The sequence below is a fragment of the Dendrobates tinctorius genome, unplaced genomic scaffold (assembly GCF_039654945.1).
Source record: "Dendrobates tinctorius isolate UK_male_01 unplaced genomic scaffold, ASM3965494v1 ptg000117l, whole genome shotgun sequence".
Classification (NCBI taxonomy): Eukaryota; Metazoa; Chordata; class Amphibia; order Anura; family Dendrobatidae; genus Dendrobates; species Dendrobates tinctorius.
The window spans coordinates 12,460,153-12,481,013 of NW_027361785.1; the positions used below are offsets into that span (position 1 = coordinate 12,460,153).

The following is a 20,861-nucleotide window of genomic DNA, read 5'->3' on the forward strand; positions in this document are numbered from 1 at the left end:
TGTCAAAAAGTTTTTTCTAATATCTAATCTGTGTCTCCTCCCATTCAGTTTCATCCCATTGCTTCTAGTCTTTCCTTGTGCAAATGAGAATAAAGTTGATCCTTCTACAATGTGACAGCCCTTTAGATATTTGTAGACAGCTATTAAGTCTCCTCTCAGTCTTCTCTTTTGCAAACTAAACATTCCCAAATCCTGCAACCTTTCCTCATAAGACAGGGTTTGCAGACCGGTCACCATTCTGGTCGCTCTTTTCTGAACTTGCTCCAGTTTGTTGATGTCTTTTTTAAAATGTGGTGCCCAAAACTGGACACAATATTCCAGATGAGGTCTGACCAAAGAGGAGTAGAGGGAAATAATGACTTCACGTGATCTAGACTGTATGCTTCTGTTAATACATCCTAGAATTGCATTTGCCTTTTTTGCTGCTGCATCACACTGTTGACTCATATTCAGTCTGTGATCTATTAGTATACCCAAGTCTTTTTCACATGTGCTGTCACTTAGCCCTATTCCTCCCATTCTATATATGTTTTTTCCATTTTTATTGCCCAGATGTAGTACTTTGCATTTCTCCCTGTTAAAAACCATTCTGTTAGTTGCTGCCCACTTCTCCAGTTTATTTAAATCTTTTTGAATCCTCTCTCTCTCTTCTCTAGTATTAGCTATCCCTCCTAGCTTTGTGTCATCAGCAAATTTAATCATCAAGACAATAAGTGAAATTATTCTTGTAGACAGTAGACACTGTTCCAGGTGGGGTGTCTTACAGTGTCCCTTTCTGCTGGTGGAGGTGTGGCGCCCCTGAGGCTTCAGTCGCCACAGAGGTACTGAACCTTCTCCTAAGGTGTAGTGCCCCACCATCCAGGTAAGGTGGGAACTCCTGACCACGCTCAACACCTGCATTCCACGCACAGGATAGTTCAGTGGAGCCACCTAACAGCTTCAGGCTGGGGGTTAGCAGAGCACCCCTCGTGGAACCCTGCTTCGTAACACGAGATGTGCTGGGAGGCGGGTGGAGAGAGATGATACAAAAGAGTGGGAAGAGTGAAAGTTAGCAGTTAGTTGGTTAGAGGAGAGAGAAGAGAGAAGATGGGTGTCTGAGGGACGTGCTGCAGCAGGTCCCAGTGATCTGGGCTGCTGGCACGAGAAAGACCAGAGAAAGAGACTGATAAGATTGATAACCTAATCTTCCATAAGAGAGAACAGATCGGAATGAAGGAGAATAGAAGGACAGTGGGTAGCAGGTTGAGAAAGAGAGAGAACCCTTCCAGTCCAGAGAGCGCAAAGGCCGGGGCCCGGTCCCCGAGGTTGATTGGATCTTTATGTCTGGCAACAGACACCGGAGGAGTAGTGAGCCACTAACGCCTTGCTCCCATCATAGACTTGGGACACAACAGCAACTGAATAGAGAGCCGGGACGCAGTGAGGAGTCCCCGAAGCAGGCTACAGCTGTCTGTCATACAAGTAAAGACTAGGAACACCTAGAGAGAGGCATTCCAGGGTAACTAAGTACTGGAGTGCTTCGCACCTAAAGGCGCATTGGAGGAGTCGTTCAGTAGAGTACATGTTGGCGGAGTGTGGAAGGGAGAATCCTATCCTGCCTGGAGGTTGGCTGGAGCCCTGACCTGGAGAACACAGTACGGAGGCAGGCAGGTGTGTGAACTGCAAACAGTGAGTAAAGCTTTGGAACCGCATACTCTGGTGTCCTCCAGTTATTCCCACACCACTACACCTGGGTACCAGCCTCCATACCATTCTGCGCCTCTCCTCATCCATTGCACCTACACTGCCCTGGGACTACAGCTCCACCTGTGGGGAGCTATACCATCTCTGCTGCACCACACCATCAGTCCCAGCGGATCTGTATGCAGCGTTGGCTTACCATCTTACTTGCCAAACACCACGGGTGGCGTCACAAACTATTCATATAAACTTTAACACCATTAACATCACCGCCATTGATATTGGGCGCCCAGGGCCATGGACCGGGTCACAGCTGCTGTGACACATTCCCGCCTTGACACCGGCCCGGTACCGAGTACCCCGCTGCCCTGGGTGTGCGAGGGCGACCCAGAGGACTCACCCCAAACCTCCAACGGTGGTCCTGGGTGGGCTGCAAGACTTACTGGTCTTGACTTCCAGACCCAGTTTTCAGCCACACCCGCGAGTTTTTGCTCAGGTCTGAGGAAGTCTTTGTTTTGCAGTGATTTGAGTAAAACCAAGAGGGGGCATCTGCAGAGGCGCAACTATTTATAATGAGTTCTTGGACCATACCTATTTCATGATCGTCACAGTTTTTTCAATAGAACTGGTGCCAAACTGAGGCAAAACTGAAAACAATAATTAAGCAACAATGAGGGCACAACGGTGCCCATACCCTCCTGGGTAACTGTTCATTATTTTTAGGCACATGTTCACTTGTGCTCACCCCCTGGGGTGGATGAAGCAGGCTTTTGTTGCTGCTTCCAGGGAAGCACTTCCTGACAACTTCCTAAATAGGAAGCATTTAAGGAAACCAGGATGGATGAACACAGAACTTAAGCACATGCTAAAAAGGAAGAAAAAAATGTTTATAAAATGGAAAGAGGGAGGCATATCTAAAGAAGAATATAATGCTGTCTGCAGAACCTGCAGGGCACAAATCAGATTAGCTAAAGCTGAAAATGAACTGAGGCTTGCAAGAGATGTCAAAAGCAATAATAAAGGATTTTGGGGATATGTCAAAAGTAAAAGAAAAGTCAAAGATGCTATAGGATTTTTACAGGATGAAAATGATGAAATGGTAAGACAGGATGTTGAGAAGGCTGAACTTTTAAATTCCTATTTTGCATCTGTTTTCTCTCAGAAAGGAAATGCAACATCAACTGTTATTCACTGTCCTATTAAGGGAATAGAAGAATCCAGGATATCTATAAACAGAAAGATAGTGAGGAAACACTTAGCTAACCTAAATGAATTCAAGTCTCCAGGTCCAGATGAATTACACCCCAGAGTACTGAAGGAGATAGCAGAAGAAATTTTTGAACCCCTCTCCATAATCTTTGAAAATTCTTGGAGAACAGGAGAAGTGCCAGAAGACTGGAGAAGAGCAAATGTTGTTCCTATCTTCAAAAATGGGAAGAAGGTGGACCCAGGCAACTATAGGCCGGTGAGTCTGACTTCTATACCAGGAAAGATCTTTGAACAAATTATTAAACAACATGTATGTCAATACCTGGATAAGAATGAAGTGATTAAACAGAGTCAGCATGGGTTTCTAACTAATAAGTCATGTCAGACTAACTTAATTTCCTTCTATGACGGTATCACTGATTGGGTGGATCAAGGAAATGCTGTAGATATAGTATATCTTGACTTCAGCAAAGCATTTGACAAAGTCTCTCATACAATCCTTATTGAAAAAATGACTAAGTATGGAATGGACAAGGCAACTGTTAGGTGGATTCATAACTGGCTTAGTGATCGGACCCAAAGAGTGGTCGTAAATGGCTGCACATCCAGTTGGAAGAATGTCTCAAGTGGGGTACCACAGGGCTCTGTCCTGGGCCCTGTATTGTTCAACATCTTTATCAACGATTTAGATGAAGGAATTGAGGGTAAACTGATTAAATTTGCTGATGACACAAAGCTAGGAGGGATAGCTAATACTAGAGAAGAGAGAGAGAGGATTCAAAAAGATTTAAATAAACTGGAGAAGTGGGCAGCAACTAACAGAATGGTTTTTAACAGGGAGAAATGCAAAGTACTACATCTGGGCAATAAAAATGGAAAAAACATATATAGAATGGGAGGAATAGGGCTAAGTGACAGTACATGTGAAAAAGACTTGGGTATACTAATAGATCACAGACTGAATATGAGTCAACAGTGTGATGCAGCAGCAAAAAAGGCAAATGCAATTCTAGGATGTATTAACAGAAGCATACAGTCTAGATCACGTGAAGTCATTATTTCCCTCTACTCCTCTTTGGTCAGACCTCATCTGGAATATTGTGTCCAGTTTTGGGCACCACATTTTAAAAAAGACATCAACAAACTGGAGCAAGTTCAGAAAAGAGCGACCAGAATGGTGACCGGTCTGCAAACCCTGTCTTATGAGGAAAGGTTGCAGGATTTGGGAATGTTTAGTTTGCAAAAGAGAAGACTGAGAGGAGACTTAATAGCTGTCTACAAATATCTAAAGGGCTGTCACATTGTAGAAGGATCAACTTTATTCTCATTTGCACAAGGAAAGACTAGAAGCAATGGGATGAAACTGAATGGGAAGAGACACAGATTAGATATTAGAAAAAACTTTTAGACAGTTAGAGTGATCAATGAGTGGAACAGGCTGCCACGAGAAGTGGTGAGTTCTCCTTCAATGGAAGTCTTCAAACAGAGGCTGGACAGACATCTGACTGGGATGATTTAGCGAATCCTGCTTTGAGCAGGGGGTTGGACCAGATGGCCCAGGAGGTCCCTTCCAACTCTACGATTCTATGATTCTATGATTCTCTCCAGCTCCATGGTGTCATCGGAGGAAGAGGAGGAGAAGCCTCAGCTGATCGTCCCATCCGAGGGCCTGAGGACTGTGGCTTCGGTCGCCCTTGAGTCAGTACCTCCGGGCAAGACATTTGTCCCTGCCCGTCTGCGACCGGAGTTCCTCTCTTGGGCTCATTTGTCCAGGGTGGGTGGACATTTTGGGACAAAACAGACATCTGAGCTTCTGGCGAGGACGTACTGGTGGCCACATATGGCCCGTGATGTCAAGGACTATATTCAGACGTGTGTCTCTTGCGCCCAGAATAGGTCCTCTCGGCAGCGGCCCACTGGGCTACTTTACCCCCTACCGGTAGCGGACAAGCCCTGGGAGATGGTCGGTATGGACTTTGTGGTGGGGCTACACAAGTCCAGTGGCAGCACGGTCATTTGGTTTGTCACCGACCATTTCTCCAAGATGGTGCACCTGGTACCTCTCTCCCGGTTACCTTCTGCACGGGGCCTGGCAGCATTGTTCATTAAGAAGGTGTTCTGCCTGAACGGCATGCCGGACAAAATTGTCAGCGACCGGGGTTCCCAGTTTGCGTCTCGGTTCTGGAGAGAGCTCTGTAGCTTGCTCAGCATTGAGCTAAATCTCTCCTCGGCCTATCATCTCGAGATGAACGGGTTGGTAGAGACAGCCAACCAGACCCTGGTCACATATCTATGACATTTTGTTTCAGCCAGGCTGGATGTCTGGGTATCCTTGCTGCCGTGGGCGGAGTTCGCTTTGAACATCGCTGTGGCCGACTCCACCGGTCAGACCCCACTCCTCCTAAATTACGGCCAACATCAGCGAGTCCCTGTGCCCATGCCTTCCACCGATTCCAGGGTGGCAGACTAGGCGGTGGAGGCACGTGACATTGGGATCGCACTCAGGATGCTATCCGGGCCTCCAAGGAGAGAATGAGGGCATCCGCCGACACGCACCGGCACCCCGCTCCAACCTTTGCTCCTGGCAACTTGGTGTGGCTCTCCACCCGTAACATCAGGCTGCAGGTCGAGTCCACAAAATTCGCACCTCGCTACATTGGCCCCTTCAAGGTCCTTGAGCAGATCAACCCTGTGGTCTACCGCCTGGCCCTTCCACCACATTTGGCTATCTCCAACACCTTCCATGTGTCCCTCCTTAAGCCTGTCCTCATGTCCCCGTTCTCCGAGTCATCTGCCGGGACATCTGACCTGTCCTCGGACGAGTTTGAGGTTAATGCCATCGTGGGATGCAGGGTGGTGCGAGGTAAAAAGTTTTATTTGGTGGACTGGAAGGGTCATGGTCCAGAGGCTTGGACATGGGAGCCAGTGGAGAACATCCGCACTCCACTTGTCATTGCGGAATTTGAGCGTAGCGAGGCTCAGAGAGGAGGGGGCCCTAGGAGGGGGGTAATGTTAGGCGTCGGGTTCCTGTTGCTGCACAGCGGGAATCCCGAGCCTTGCTTCCGGCGGTCCCCCATTCCTCTCTAGCCGCAGAGGAGGCTGCTCAGCAAACTCGTCGGTCCCTGCGCTCTGCCCAGACTAAGTCCATGGGTTTGGTTGATGCTGCCACCTCTGGTCCAGCTATAGCAACGCATGCTGGTCAGCAGCGAGCTACTCCAGGGACTAAGTCCTCCTTTCGGTCCACTGAGCATGCCCGTGGGACGATCTCTCATTGGAGATCGGAGGTCACATGCTCAGGTCCTTCTCCAGCTCTGACTGGACCATCAGAAAGGTCAGGAAGGTTCCGGAAGGACGCTGCTATTAAAGGCTTGCATGGCCGCTCGGCCAAGCGCTAGTATAAACTGCATTACCAGACTATGAGGAGTGAGTGTTGTATGCAAGTATGAATGTTTCTGGTGACTGACTCATTTGAAACCCCTACCCTTGGTACGCATGTGTTGTGCAGCCTAGCCTGTTAAGTGCCCAGGCTTAGGTGTAGGTAGATGCAGAGTCTGAGACTCACATCAGTGTCCACCGGTGGCTCTGCACGCCACGGCGCACGTGCTCGACACTCCACCATAGTCAGCATCTCTAGCGGCGTCCGCAGGTGCGACGCCGTGCGCTCAGTAGGTCTAGAGTGACTCAGACCTCGTGTCCTTGGGGCTGAGTTCTGTGACCGCATACTGTGCGCTCTCTTGCCGAGTGCTATGATTTTAACAGGCTCCGGCATTTATGTTCAGCGGTGGCGCGGCTCTGTATCGTAACAGAATTCGCTTCTGTTCACACTGGGTGACGTTAACCCAGGTGTGACCTCTTGTATACCGCTTTATACTTCTGCCATTACTAAGCAGCAGTTTACCACCCCTGCACGGTGGACCCCGGGCTGCGAACGCACCTTACTATTACTTTATTATTTGGTGCGTTCCGCCAGCCCTAACATTATACTAGCGCCAGTGTCTGGCTAGTAATGGCGGACGAACGACTGCAGCGGTACATCCAGCAGCTGGAGGGCAGGCTGGCGGCTCTTGAGCGCTCAGCCAGCTGTCGTTGTTCAGGCAGCCACAGAGGCTACCTCCCGTGTGTCCCCTGCCATCCCTGCCCCAACTTTGTCCCGCCTCCCATTGCCCGAAAAGTTCTCGGGCGATAGTGCTTCTTGTAGGGGTTTCGTGAGCCAGTGTACCATAAAGCTGGAGCTGCTGGCTGCACGATTCCCCCCCCCGAGCGGGCTAAAGTGGGATTTGTTATTTCCCTCTTGTCGGGCAGGTCTCTGGAGTGGGCCACACCGCTGTGGGAGCGTGGTGATCATGTGGTGCAGAGTGCCTCGCGGTTCTTGGGCACTCTGGAACAGGTCTTTTTGGGACCGCGACTCACCCATGATACCGCGCTCCATCTGCTGGCGTTATCGCAGGGCTCGTCTCTGGTCAGCCATTATGCCATCCAGTTCCGGACGCTGGCTTCAGAACTGGAGTGGTCAGATAAGACCCTCATTCCTGTATTCTGGAGAGGTCTGGCTGGCCATGTAAAGGACGCCCTGGCCACCAGGGAGATTCCTGCCACACTGGAGGAGCTTATCACCATCTCCACCCGCATAGACCTTCGTTTTTCGGAGCGAAGGCTGAAGCGGTCCCAGTGTGGGCCGAGGTTTAGGTTGGCACCTAGTTTTACTAAACCTCCGGAACCTCCCGATCGGGCGTCCGAGCCCCAAGAGGTCATGGGGAATTCTTGCGCAGGATCCAGGTCCCGGTCCGCGCGAGCACCTGTGGTCTGTCACGGTGGACCCCGGGCTGCGAACGCACCTTACTATTATTTTATTATTTGGTGCGTTCCGCCAGCCCTAACAACAGTTGGGGGATCGTACTGTGTTCGGATCACCATACTTTGCCTTGGGAGTTGTGGAGGAGTACAGTAGTTCTTTATATTATGCATGTGGAGGCTAATGTGGAGAAATTCACCATGGAGGTATCATACTGCATTTGGGGCACGCTTTTGTTGGCCTCATACTTTATGGGGACAATTAAAAAGGAATCTGGGACTTCAGCAGGTGTAAAATTACTTTGTAAAGGCTGCAAAGTTGTAAGGTATGCTCTTTTGTGACCTCAACAAATATTTCCTTTTTTTTTGGAGTCCAATTAAAACTTATGCTATGGGGCCCCTGCTGGTATATGCAGTAAACGTTGTGCAAAAACATGATGCAACCGGGCTTTATTCTGCCTCCCCCTAAACCCACCTCAGTCTTGTCCTCATCATTGACTTTTTTCATTAATTAGTCATGGACACAAGGGACTTTTAGAACATCCTCTCAGCCTGAATGATGAAGCAACATAGTGTTCGAAAACTGATGAAACATTCATTGCTTTGTTTCTGAGAAGTCTCCCCAGTGAGCTATGTGGAAAGACAACACACAGTATGCGATAATTTTCATTATAACTCTATAGACTTTCTCTAGCACAGACTTCCTCAGCTCATTTCCTGCCTTTCTCACTATGAAAGGTGTCCTTGGGTGGGTGTCACATTAGGGCCCCGTCACACATAGCGACGCACCAGCGATCCCGACAACGATATGACCTTGTCAGGATCACTGGTGTGTCACTACTTTATCGCTGGTGAGCTGCCAAACAGGCAGCTTCACCAGCGATCAGCACCAGCGACACGGGGGTAACAAGCGACGCACGTCGCTTAGTTACCCACTGTGTACCTTAGTTACCAGCGCACTGGTGCAGGGAGCTGGTAACCAAGGTACACATCAGGTTTCTAAGCAGCGCACGGCACTTAGGTACCCGATGTGTACCTTGGTTACCAGCTCCCTGCACCAGCGCGCTGGTAACTAAGGTACACATCGGGTTTCTAAGCGCTGCACGCCGCTTAGAAACCCGACGTTTACCTTAGTTACCAGCACGCTGATCGTTGGTCTCCCGCCTGTCACACGCAGCAATGCGTGCTGGCCAGCAGGAGACCAGCGATCAAAAAAATGTCCTGGCCATTCCAGAACGATCAGCGATAATCGGCAGGGGGGCCGGTCGCTGGTCAGTATCACACACAGCGATCTCGCTGGTGAGATCGCTATTGCGTCACAAAACTTGTGACTCAGCTAGCGAGATCGCTATGTGTGATGGGGGCTTAACTCACAAGTAAATTAGATAGGGGGCAAGGAGCAGGTTTTAAACTCCTTCCTCAAATTTGTGGACTTCGTATTCCCTGCTTTTCATACAGGTTTTGATCCTTTATGTCTATCTGGTAACCTCAGTGCAATGGTGATGATATTATCACAAGGTGACATTGTCTACTGTAACAGCATTATTGACATTACATTGTGGTGCAAAGGCCATTTCAATGACATGCAAGTGAGGACACAATTGTACCTCTGTGTACTCCAACAGTGACTCAGACATGAAAACAACTCCATCACAACAATATATAACATAGCAAAATCTGATGTGCATGTTTCCCTAAGGCCGGGGTCACACTGGCGAGGAATACGGCCGAGTGAGAGGCGCTAAAAGCACGCATTAGACACGGACCAGTGATTCTCTATGGGGTCCCTCGCACCAGCCGTATATTTCTCATCTGTATTCTACGCTCCGTGCCAATCGCAGCATGCTGCAATTGTCAGCGTACTACGGCCGTAGTACGCCAATGCAAGTCTATGGGTGCGCAAAAAATACACATTACACACGGACCACACGTGTGACTTGCGAGAAATACGCACCCGGTGTCTTTTAGCAAAGCCGGCAATTCAGTGCGCTATACAGTAAAATCACACTGACAGGTTTAATAAAAAAAGAAAGAATAGATATATACACATAGAATACATATATATATATATGCATTCTATGTGTCTATATCTATTCTTTGGTTTCTGTTAGAAACCCTGTCATAGGGCTCCATTATATGTCCATTTTGCAAGCCTGCGAGAAAATCTCGCCATACGGATGCCATACGGATTACATACGGATGCTTACATGCGCAAAATACACGACCACACCTTGATTACGGATGACATACGGAGCACTGTTTAGGGGCCATTCATCCGTATTACGCATGTAAAATAATGACCGTATTTTGCGTCGGTTAGTGTGACCCCGGCCTTAGGCTAGTTTCACACATCTGTGTATAGACCGCAATGTATAGATCGGTCACGGGTCTCCTGACCAGAACTCGATAGCCTTTATATAACTATGAGGCTGTTAAGTTTGGTCAGGAGACCCACGGCCAGTCCATACATCATGATATTGAGAAATTTTGCACTCAAACGTGAAAGATGAAGATGCAATTTTATTTGTGGTAATATCTAGAAAAATAAGGAGATGTTTCGGTCTACAACTTGACCTTCATCAGTCTACAGCTGGATGGGGGAGTAACTGCTTGTGCAACGCAGGGTACAGCTATGTGGTATCCACCACTATGCAGAAGAGTTGTAGACCAAAATGTCTCCTTATTTTTTGAGGATATTACCACAAATTATATATAGTTTATATATATATTATCTACCGAGATAGGATTCTACTTGTGCACCAACCCACCGTAAGTGCCCTGTCTATGTTCCTAGTCCATACATCGTGGTCAGTATTTGGACCATGAAACATGGATGTGTGAAACAGTCCTAAGTCTAGTGCGCTAAAAAGGTAAAAAGTCTGCTTTGGTTTCACACCTTAAAAAAAAACAGTTTTGTGGGATTGAAGAAACTAGGAAAACTAATAAACTAAGGAGAAACTATGAAGATAGCAGACATTCTTCTAAAAAAAATTTCTGAAAAAAAAATTCTATAAATACAAATGATATCTTTTAATACTCTTTAATATTGTGTACAATCTTCAGAAGTGTTTTTCCAGGTCTGGTAGTAGGTTGTCGTATGCAGATGAGTTTATAAAGATCAATGCACACTATACTCTTGGGAAACACACGTCTCCTTGTGCCCCTGCACACAGACGACGTTATTTGCTACTACGGTACCGGGAACACAATCGTCATAAGTTCCCTCACTTATTACAGCGTGTGGCCGCAGTCTGTCCTCTCTCCTGTCGCACAGCAATGTTTTCCATTCATGGTGACGTGATATTCTGAGCTTGCCTTTTATAGAGGATGAATTACTTAACTGATAGTCATGAAATGACTCTGAATTAATATGACCGTCAGCCTTGGTACTGCTACATCTAAGATGGTTACTGCAATAGCCTAAGATAAGTCTGAACCATATTCCCACACTATAGGAAAGGCAGGGGAGCAGAGATTAGCAGATCAATTTGCGGGACCCTGGTACAGTGTCCAGGTCAGTGGTACCTGGCAGTGAGACGGGAGTCCCGTGACTCTCTTACCTACCGGCATCTTGGCACTCCATTTGGTCTGTCAGGGCTAGTGCACTGTTACCTGTGCGACGTAACACATAGATAATATAGCACTTGCCATGGCTAATCAAAAGTCGCGTCGGGGGATGCCAGAAGTTGAGGCCTCCCATCTATCCATCAGGTACCACTGACTTGGCCGCTGGACTGGAGTCCTGTGAATCAATCTGCTCATCTCTACAGGGGAGGCATGGTGCAGACTTACCACTGCTCTCCTCATGTTGTAGAGGTGGCCATCTTTGATACAGCAGGATGGGGTCACCAGAGAGGCAAACCGAGGGTACCAGGTAGGGTGGTTATACTTGACTATGGATAGTCACTTTTTAGTGATAAAGTGAAGCCGTATAATGAGGATTTTAGACTATTGTGATAATTGTAATGATCAAATCACTTTGATGTGCAATAACGTTTTGATCCCTTTTATTGCTATGATCTTGGAAACACCAAGAATAGATATTTCATGAGATTTAGAAACATGTCTATATTACTGTGTGGAAATGGCTACTTCAGACTGATGTGCCAATAACAATCAATAGCATGTCCTCAGAAACTAAAATCTATGCTGTACGCTCCACCTTGGGTCGTGTACACTGTCGAATTCTAAGGAGTATTTTACAACAGGATTTGGCTTATAAAGACTGATGCAAAACCCAAACCATCGCTGGTAGTACTAAACAGAAGTCAGTCTGTCGCTAATTAGGTTCAGTAGGACTGCAGCGGTCCACTAGCACATAAATCGCACCATAAGGCTATGCTGACACATGGCGAATTTGTTCTGGAAACTTCATGTGCGTGGGTCACTGTAAACCCATTTCATCCGAGTAAGATAAGCTCAGACATTTCAATAGAAATCTACCTCAGAAATACTTACAGTTTTTCATGAAGTTTTCAGTTCTTAAAACTTTTTTTTTTTGTTAATAAATCTGTTTTTTCCTACTCGCTTCTTGCAGCCTTTGACTTATGTCAAGTTTGAAGCATATTCCACATGGAGAGTCCGCCTCAAAGAAGAGACATGTCACATTTTTTTTCCTCACTGTGATTTTCAAAACGTCATCAGGAAAAAAATCCTCGCCGTATGATCAGCAATGTGGATTTCCCAGTGAAATCAATAGGAAACACATTCAAAGAGTATTTTTATATGGATTTTCGAACAAATCCACGTTGAACCAAACCAAAACCTGTCTGTAAGCTGTAAGCCTAGCTAGACAATCTAAACTTGGCTTCTTGGTTGGATTTGTGGTCGCAAGTTGTGCAAGGAGCGTCATCAAGGGTAGGGGACAATAGCTGGAGTGTCCAGTGTCTCATTAGCGTCAGGCCACGTTGACACGCTCGCTCAGTATTTGGTCAGTATTTTAGATCAGTATCTGTAAGCCAAAACCAGGTGTGGGTGATAAATCCAGAAGTGGTGACAGGTTTCTATTATACTTTTCTGCTGATTGTTCCTCTCCTGGTTTTGGCTTACAAATACTGAGGTAAAATACTGACTAATTACTGACCATGGCCTAATGAGGCAGCTAATGCTGAAAGTACTGAAATTCTAGTGGAGCCTTGTGTTTATTATTATTATTAGATATAAGATTCTATTCCCCTCCCAACTACTTTAGATCTTTTAAATTATTATTATTTATTATCTGTAGAATCTCTTCCCAATTACTTTAGTTTTTTTTTTTACTACCACCACCATTATTATATTTCTTATAATATTTGTGTAATCTATTCCCATCCTAATTACTTTAGTTCTTTTTATGTTTTTTTTATGCATTATTATCTGTATAATCTATTCCCCTAGCAATTATTTTTCTTCTTTTTATGCATTATGTATTATTATTTCTAATAATAATAATAACTAGCTTGGCCTGTGCAAAATTCTCACACTTTGGTCGTCAGGGGCGCAGGCAATTTCAGAAAAAGCAAGCTGGTCAAATGTAAATGTACTTCATGAGATGATGAACACAGACAGGTATTTATATATGTAGATTGGTAATACAACAAATTGTTTTGATAAGTAGAGGCCAAAAAATGTTTTCCGGTTGAGGTGCCACCTGCAGGTCATTGTGTTTTTCTGCAGGTTTGTGAAAATGAATGTTTAAAATGTATTTAGTGATAAAATCGTGAATGTGTGGTTTGTTTGGCTGTTTTCTTGCTGAAGGGAGCAAGTTTACCTTTCAAATGGTGGATCATGTGTGTGTAGTGGGGCGAAGTAATCAGCGAAAAAGCAGTGCATGTTCACAAATGTGTTGGTAGTGTGCTTTGGGGTACTGTGGTGCCACCTACAGGTCATTTTTCCTTACTGCAGGTTTATGAAACTTAATGTTTAAACTGTATTTAGATATAAAATCGTGAATGTGTGGTTTGTTTGGCTCTTTTCTTGCTGAAGGGAGCAAGTTTACCTTTCCAATGGTGTATCATTTGTGTGTGTGGGGCGAAGTAATCAGCGAAAAGCTGTGCATGTTTACAAACGTGTTTGCATATGTGACTCACCATTTGTGAGTGTGGGGCGAAGTAATCACCGAAAAAGCAGTGCATGCAGACAAATGTGTTTGCATATGTGACTCACCTGCAGTGAAGTGTGCAATCCTCCAATTTGGCTAAAATAGGCTGGGCAAGCAGTTTGGCAAGCTGGAAAGCCCCCAAGGCAAATGTTTGGATTTGTTTGTGATGTCTGTAAGCAGCTTTGTGGTAGTGTGCTTTGGGGTCCTGTGGTGCCACCTGCAGGTCACTTTTCCTTACTGCAGGTTTATGAAAATTAATGTTTAAATTGTATGTTGTGATCAAATTGTGGATGTGTGGTTTGTTTGGCTATTTTCTTACTGAAGGGGGCAAGTTTACCTTTCAAATGGTGTATCACTTGTGCGTGTGGGTGCAGTATGAACGGGGATACAAAGGGATCACCAAAAAACAGTGTTTAGGAATAATAGAATAGATAATATATGTGGAATCTATCTCCTCCCAATAACTTTAGTGTCTTCTTCAGTCCTTTTCACTGTTTGTTGCTCCCTCTGTCATTATGAAGTTGTGCCCATCAGGCATTCCCCTCCTCATCATCATGTGTTCCTAAAGGTACTGTCACACTTAGCGACGCACCAGCGATATGACGCGGTCAGGATCGCTGGTACAAGTGGTCGCTAGTGAGCTGCCACACAGGCAGATCTCACCAGCGACATAGCAGCGGTCGGGGGTCGCTACTTACCTGTCAGACGAGGCGATCCTGCGTCCTCCCGCCCGGCTCCACACTTGTCGCTCGTCTCTCCACAGGAAGCGCCGCAGGAAGCTGATGACGAGAAATGGTCCAGGACGTTCTCACGCGATCAGCGATAATCAGCGGGGGAGCCGGTCGGAGGTAAGTATCAGACACAGCAATATCGCTAAGTGTGAGAGGCCCTTTAGCTTCTATGATATAACAGTAACTCCTATGGATTTGACTTGATTTCAGCAATTTACGATTCTCATTAACCCTTTCTGAGCGTCAGCCAGTGCATCCTCCCGACCTGCCTCCAGCCCTCGGGCCTGTCTGCTGTCCTCCCCTGGTACCATCCCTCCTCCCGCAGCTCTTCCACTGCTGTCAGTCTCTGCGCCACCGGCTGCTGCACTGGCAGGGGGCGCGGCCTCATTGACAGACCTTCGGGTCGGCTCCACTGATGACAGTTGGTTTCCGCCCCTGAGCGCTTGGGATTGGTCGCCTCCCAGTAGTGGGCGGAGCGCTGGAGTCCGGCAGGCGGCCACTGTCGGTGTAGGTGTAAGCGGAGGCGGCGGTGAGGCTGACAGGATGCGTGGAGATCCCGCCGCGGCCGGACACAGCATGGAGACCGGTGTGTGGAGTGCGGCGCTCAGCGGATAGACGACGTGAGTGGCCCGCGTGCGGTGTGTATGACGGGTGACACGGGCTGGCTGCCGTGCAGGGAGGGTGTCGTGCTCACAGAGCATGCGTGTGTGTGGGCCCCGTGCTCTGCAGCAGGGGTCAGTGTCCGGACAGCTCGCGGTGTCCTGGAGCGCAGGTCTCGGCTGGGGTGTGACCCCTCAGGCTCTGCCCACCCTGGCACGGTGTGACCCCCGTCTTCTCCCTGGTCATGGCTCTGTCCATGGGAAGTGCCAGTCCTCCTAAATAACACTGGAGAAACAAGGGGTCGTGGTTGGTTGTTATGGAGAGCAAGGACACTGGGAGACTCCATTAAGAGAGAAGCTAAAATCCCTCCATCTGTGCGGCTGTGAGATGATTGGCGGGAATTGCTATTCATGCACTTCTCCTACACTGTGACAATGACGACCCAGTGATTGGCTTGGACCCTACCACCCAGTCCTGGCAGTGCCGTGACATTCCTGGTGCCACCCGTGCCCGGAAGCTTCTATGGTTGCCTACAGCAGGAGAGCCCACCCAGGGGCACAGTAATGGAGTGATGCCCTGTGCTTCTCACCAGAAGGTGTGGAGATGATGGGCAGCATATCTGATGAGACCGTGCCCCCGATTTAGGTCAGTTATACATTGGGATATTAGGGTATGTTCACACTGTGTCTTCTCCAGGAAACCTGTCATGGAGGTTCCGAATTCTAACCAGGGTCCCGTGGGCTGTTTTCCCTATAAAGATGTTTCTAAATGTGGGTTTATGTCCCCTCGGAGTCCGGCATACCTAATAAAATTAACTTTGTACTTCTCCCAATGGCTGCAATGATGAAAAAGAGGCAGCAGTACCAGGGGTGGACGCAGACACGCAGGCACCTGTGCATTACCGGTATATTGGACCCTCGCAGTCCAATAATGTTTCTATGGCAGAGACTGCTTGCTTTGGAGGTAGCGGTGGGGTTCCTTTTATCTTTTGGCCCCTGCTTGCTGCTTTGGACGTAGCGGTGGGATTCCTTTTACCTTTGGACCCCCTGCTTGCTGCTTTGGAGGTAGTGGTGGGATTCCTTTTACCTTTGGGCCCCTGCTTGCTGCTTTGGAGGTAGTGGTGGGATTCATTTTACCTTTGGACCCCCTGCTTGCTGCTTTGGAGGTAGCGGTGGGATTCCTTTTACCTTTTGGCCCCTGCTTGCTGCTTTGGAGGTAGTGGTGGGTTTCTTTTACCTTTTGGCCCCTGCTTGCTGCTTTGGAGGTAGTGGGTGGGATTCATTTTACCTTTGGACCCCCTGCTTGCTGCTTTGGAGGTAGCGGTAGGATTCCTTTTACCTTTTGGCCCCTGCTTGCTGCTTTGGAGGTAGTGGGTGGGATTCATTTTACCTTTGGACCCCCTGCTTGCTGCTTTGGAGGTAGCGGTGGGATTCCTTTTACCTTTTGGCCCCCGCTTGCTGCTTTGGAGGTAGTGGTGGGTTTCTTTTACCTTTGGGACCCTGCTTGCTGCTTTGGAGGTAGTGGTGGGTTTCTTTTACCTTTTGGCCCCTGCTTGCTGCTTTGGAGGTAGTGGGTGGGATTCATTTTACCTTTGGACCCCCTGCTTGCTGCTTTGGAGGTAGCGGTGGGATTCCTTTTACCTTTTGGCCCCTGCTTGCTGCTTTGGAGGTAGTGGTGGGTTTCTTTTACCTTTGGGACCCTGCTTGCTGCTTTGGAGGTAGTGGTGGGATTCATTTTACCTTTGGACCCCCTGCTTGCTGCTTTGGAGGTAGCGGTGGGTTTCTTTTACCTTTGGGACCCTGCTTGCTGCTTTGGAGATAACGGTGGGATTCTTTTTACCTTTGGGCCCCTGCTTGCCGCTTTGGACGTAGTGGTGGGGTTTCTTTTACCTTTTGGCCCCTGCTTGCCGCTTTGGAGGTAGCGGTGGGGTTTCTTTTACCTTTTGGACCCTGCTTGCTGCTTTGGATGTAGCGGTGGGGTTTTTTACCTTTTGGCCCCTGCTTGCTGCTTTGGAGGTAGAGGTGGGGTTCCTTTTACCTTTTTGCCCCATGTGTGGCTGCCCCAATGTGGATAGTCTGCCCTCGAGTGACACACTGGTACACATGACTGCAGGAATATATACTAGTAGTATGAGATCAAGCATCTTGCCAGAACAAGAAATCAATACATTTATCAGCAGCCTTGTAAGAGTGTAGTTCAGTGAAGTCATTGGAAAGCTCCCCCTCAGGGACTCATCAGAGGCCCCCCGAGTACTTGAGTAGTTAGCATTAGGTGTTTAAGTGGGAATCCGTTCTCGTAATGTCCTGCCAGAAGGAGATGATGGGGGTGATTTTCCTGTACTGTGATATTCTGGGTGATTGGCACTGCAGTTTCTTTGATATGCAGAGCGCGGAGTCACTTGGCTGTAGCACAGCACAGTGATGACATTAGATTCAGGAGTTAATAATTGATGCCTCCCAGCAGTACTTTAATACTTGTGGGTAGGTTTGGGGGGGGGAGTCAGCCATGCTCTTAGCCCTATTGAGCAATTATTGGTATTGGCTCTACTGGGTTTGTCTCCAGTGGGATATTATAGGTGAATTTGTTCAATAAGTCCAGATGGCATCCACAATCCGATTCTTAGAGCTGCCATGTGTGATTGCTGAATCGTGTGACCAGGTCTCGTCTGACTGTCCTCATATTTTACATCATTGGTTTGTATGATAAGTTATCAGGCTCATTTCTGTGTAACTTGGCCTCTACGCGCGCAGTAGTATTTCTGCCTCTGCTACATCTTGCTTCTGCGGTACAACATGGGGAACGTTTATGTGTAGGGAGAAGCTGTCCTGTGCCGGACATCCTGGGGGGCCTTCTCTCACAGCATTCATAGCTGAAATAGTGATGGGTGCTCTGCCTAATCCTAAGGCCAGGCTATTAAAACCTGGAAATCGGTGTGATCCCCTAAGAGCTTGTTCACGGCTAGTTTTTTTTTTTTTTCTGGTTGGGGGGGGGGGGATATTTTCCGGCTTGAAAACCACAGTGAAAATTCCACACTTTTGGTGCATTTTTTTTAAAATTTATTTTTGCAGCTAGGCATTTTTTATGTCAATGGTCAACGATCTATGCATAATGTGAATGAGATTTTTGAAAAACTGATGGAGGCGAGCATATAAAAAATGCTGCATGTGAACTAGCCCTAATAGTGATGCTGGTGAGTGGACCGTATGTCATAGTAATTGCATACCTGTAGCTGCAGATTGTCGGCTCGCTCACCCTAGTATAGGGGCTGCTTTTTCTTTCTGAAGCTCTGTGACTTTTAGGTGTATTTGTAAGTGACTTTGTTCCGTTACTCATTTTGCTAGTGAGTCATTTCTATGTTTAGTGTATGTGGTTCATATTTATAGCATATCCCTTCCTATTATATGGCAGCGGTGTTTATATGCATTAACAATATGGCTTATTTTCAAGTATTTGATGTATTATTCATTGCAGCTAAGGTGGCTTTATTAGTACCACGGATAGTGAAGACGTTGTATCACAAAGACAAGTCCTGTCCATATGTCCCAAATTACAGGGACTCTGATAAGTGGATCCTACTCAGGGGTTCTTCAGTCTATTTTTAATCCATCCACCGATGGATAACCCCTTCTGTGCACCACAAAAAAAAACCCAAAACGTTATACTCAGTGTTGGACTGGGGTGCCAAGCGCCCACCAGTTACCAAATCCATGGCCCCACTTTTCAGCTACATACAAATGTGACATTATCCAATTAATTTTTATAGATTTGTGATAAAGGATAGATTGTTAAATGAACAAGATGCCACTTTTGTCTGTACATAGTGATTCAGGTATATTCTGCTAAGTACTACTCACCTAAAAGGGCAGTGGTCTACTCTTGCACAGGGGCCCACCAGAGGATTCTCCTGTGGGCCGGTCCAAGCCTGATATACTTACCTCTTGGACCAGCTGCCATTCCTCTGATCCCTGTCCTGTGTCTCCTGGCAGTCACAAGATGTAAGACAAAGGTTTTGTGTTCCATTTTTTTTGCTGCACTGCATAGCTTTTCATGCAACCCCATTAAACTAGACAGGGGAAATCCAGCCTGTAGACTTCACTCTGACAGTCTCCTCTGGACTGGAAATGATGATGCCATGACCACCAAGGGACTTGACCGCTGAGGTCACTGTATGGTTCTAATGCCAAGTGGTTGGTGGTCAGGGTGTCATTGCTTCTCATCCAGTAAGGTGATGGATTCCAGGAGTGAGTGTGTTTTTTAATTTTCTTTTTCCTTTCCCCTGTCAAGTTTAAAAATATACAAAAAAAAAACCCATTTAGCCTGACCATTTTTACATTTAATTGATGTACATTTTGCTTTTCAATGAGTCATGGTGGATTAGCTATAATCCAGTTGATATGTTGTTCACAGAGTTAAAGGGAACCTGTCACCCCCCCACCCCAGGGGTTTTTAAGTAAAAAAGCCACCTTGTACAGCACTAATGCTGCATTCTGTCAAGGTGGCTCTTTTACTTATCGTCCCTTCCACCGCAGAAATAATCGTTTATAAAATTGTTTACAAATACCTGAAATTTGACAGGGGGGCAGGTCTATCCCCCTCTGACAGACGCCTCGCATCCATCACTCATTTCGTATTTGACGCCGCCTCCTGAGTTTTCTTTTGAAATGCAGCGCCTGCGCTGTACTATATCTTTTTGGGCATGCGCAGTCAGCGCTGCCAGACATGCCCGTGCTCTCAGATCACATACCGGCCTTCATATCGCGCGGCCACAGATCCCGCCCCGCAGTCGCTTATGATTTATTCACACTGCGGGGCAGGGAATCTTGGGCATGAGAGCCGCAGATAACTACTGCGCATGCCCGAGATTCCCAGCCCCGCAGTGTTATAGTCACCAGATGCTGATGATGGAAGCCACATGAATAATACTTTTGCACACTACTGTACGCACAGGAGAGACACCAACAACATAATCAACACACACAGCCCATAGCGCTAAAAGCTGTTTAGCCACCGCATTTCTTTTGCCGCCCGAGGTTCGTGTACACACATATACATACAATACCATAACAAACAACAACATACAGCCGACCACTTTGCTGCCTAATTTTCCCTCCTGTCATTGTCTGCTGGTTGTCGTCATAGTCCATTACTATCATCACACCGTTCCTTCATTGTCCATCATCATGACTGGGAATCATATAGAAATGTTTTTGGGTCATCATTCTGTTATTCACAGAGTACAACTGTAGCGGGTTCTGGTCAGTTATTACATGGAAACCATCAGCAGGCAGACTTTCCAATGAATGACCTGGCTCTGAGATAGGCCACCAATGTAAAATTCTCGACCATCCCCCCTTAAATTTTAACTAGTGATGTAGAAAGAATAAGTACTGATGTAGAAATAATTACTTTTGGCCAATGCTTTTGGGTTACTTATTAATTGAGTTAAATCTACTCCCGAGCTGCTGTCTGGGGAACTCTCACCTATAAATAGTGTGCAAATTGAAATAGCTGGTTATAGTGGTTTCTTCTAGCCCTACTAAATAGGTGTTGGATAATTCTGACCTTCTCCATAAATTTACTGTAGAGGTTATGTGGTGTAGGCTTCCAATGTCTGACAAGCTGGTGCAACTACCGTATATACTCGTGTATAAGCCGATCTGAGTATAAGCAGAGGCACCTAATTTTGCCACAGAAAGCTGGGTAAGCTTATTGACTCGAGTATAAGCCGGGTATGCATTGTCCCCTCATCCCTGTCCTGGTATCACAGTCAT

General features: G+C 46.9%; 1 protein-coding gene and 1 long non-coding RNA gene across 5 annotated transcripts in view; one reads left to right on the forward strand and one right to left on the reverse strand.

Annotated features, from left to right (window-relative positions):
* Positions 1–14,849, reverse strand: part of LOC141101449 (uncharacterized) — a 99,450-nt gene extending 84,601 nt beyond the window's left edge. Inside the window, exon 1 of the long non-coding RNA XR_012234978.1 lies at positions 14,458–14,849. This is a non-coding gene — a long non-coding RNA (uncharacterized lncRNA). The remainder of the gene's footprint in view (positions 1–14,457) is intronic.
* Positions 14,850–14,944: 95 nt separating this feature from the next.
* The window catches only part of MGAT4A (alpha-1,3-mannosyl-glycoprotein 4-beta-N-acetylglucosaminyltransferase A), a 115,204-nt gene continuing 109,287 nt past the window's right edge, over positions 14,945–20,861 (forward strand). The window contains exon 1 of one of the 4 annotated variants that reach the window (XM_073590552.1): positions 14,945–15,076. The gene's annotated coding sequence lies outside the window, so the exon portion shown is untranslated. Of the gene's footprint in view, positions 15,111–15,716; positions 15,736–20,861 lie in introns of those variants that run through there. The other 3 variants (XM_073590554.1, XM_073590551.1, XM_073590553.1) reach the window with 3 other exon arrangements.